Raw genomic sequence first — 1,515 nt, 5'->3', positions numbered from 1 at the left:
CGGAAAGTGGAAATCTAAACATTGACGAAATCTCAGCAAATTTCACGGCAATCAAATTGCGGACGCTGAAGCGAATCACTCTCCTGGTGTCATTGCATCAACCCCAGAGGAGGATTGCTCAGGAATACAATGCGCTGAGAGGCAGAGCAGCCACTGTAGACAGGGGGGGGGGGGGTGGTCCATCTTCATGTGTCGTGTCATTCACTCACTTATCTGTCCCAATTTAAAGAGTTCGGAAGCGAGAGGCCAGAGTGCGATCCGTTACACCATGGAATCGACAGCACTGTGACCGAAGACACTAGACTTTTCTCCCAACACACACACACGCACCTACACTCGCTCTCTCTCTCTCTCACGCGCACACACACACACACACACACACACACACACACACTTGCTCAATAATTGCTGGACTCCATTCGAATGGCTGTTGCTCCGGCACCAGCTGCTCCTTTCTTTCAACAGAGGAGTGAAAGGGAAGAGAAAATATGAAAAGACATTGATGCGGCAGGCATCTGGCGCCAGAGGCTCAGCAATGCGCATTGTAATAGCAGTTGAACTGGCTGACAAATTGTCCTCTCGATTCGGACTTTGTGAAAAAATTGAACGAAACGCCCTTCGGCAAATCAACCCTCAGCATTAACTAATTAAAGGAAGGTTTCACCGAGATTTGAACTCGGATCGCTGGATTCAAAGTCCAGAGTGCTCACCATTACACCACGGAACCCAACAGGAGCAGTCTGCAAATAATCATGCAATACCTGTGTCAGTTTGAACAGCAGTGAGAAAAATCATTCCCATTCCACAATCCCGTCAATTACCCACAGCAATTCATATTTACATTGCCCTCGCTGTTTCCTCCTAAAATAATGAGTACGCTACCTTCAACTGCATTGAATTTCACTGCAGCTCACCGCGTTCAAAGAGCAATGTTAGCATCGACCTGTTATAAACTCTATTGTGGTAAATCTACTGAACCGCATCAGCTGTTCACCCTCTATTTTCGTCGCATTGGAAGCCAGTGTGAAAATGTGACCAATTTCTAACCATAACAGACAGGAAGCAGAGTGTGTCTGTGGATAATTGGCACTGTGCACATTGCTGTAATCAGTATCTGGGAGAATCGGGCAGGTGGGGTCCTGGTCATCTAGTGGTGAGGGGTCGGCGCTTTCAGGGTCGCAGACTGGCTTCCATGTACTAAGATTTAATATTTTTGATTTTTTTTAAAAACTTGAAGTACTTCCTGATCGAAAGCCGCTCTGTCAGAATCAATGGAGTGAGATTTGTAGTTTTGCTTGCGAGCAGGAAATGTCACATGTGCAACTGGTCAAGAACAAAAACAGAGAGTGAAGGACAGTTGTAGGGTTCTGCCGATAGAGATCGTGATACAAGGTAACGTCTGGGTGCTAATGGGCCAGATTTAACCGTTTACACTGACAAAAGAATTACGCATTTCTGGATTAAAATTCCCAGGCTAAGAAGAAAACTTATCACCGAATGAACATTAAACTCTTT

The 1,515-nt window shown here is 45.7% G+C and overlaps 1 non-coding gene across 1 annotated transcript; it reads right to left on the bottom strand.

The window, feature by feature from the left end:
• Positions 1-655: 655 nt before the first annotated feature.
• Positions 656-727, bottom strand: trnaq-uug (transfer RNA glutamine (anticodon UUG)). Its single transcript has one exon. It is a non-coding gene; the product is annotated as a tRNA-Gln (tRNA).
• Positions 728-1,515: the final 788 nt, after the last annotated feature.

The sequence above is a fragment of the Mustelus asterias genome, unplaced genomic scaffold (assembly GCF_964213995.1).
Source record: "Mustelus asterias unplaced genomic scaffold, sMusAst1.hap1.1 HAP1_SCAFFOLD_96, whole genome shotgun sequence".
NCBI classification, from domain to species: domain Eukaryota; kingdom Metazoa; phylum Chordata; class Chondrichthyes; order Carcharhiniformes; family Triakidae; genus Mustelus; species Mustelus asterias.
The sequence above is the reverse complement of the archived record's forward strand: the minus strand, read 5'-3'. Positions and strand labels throughout refer to the sequence as shown.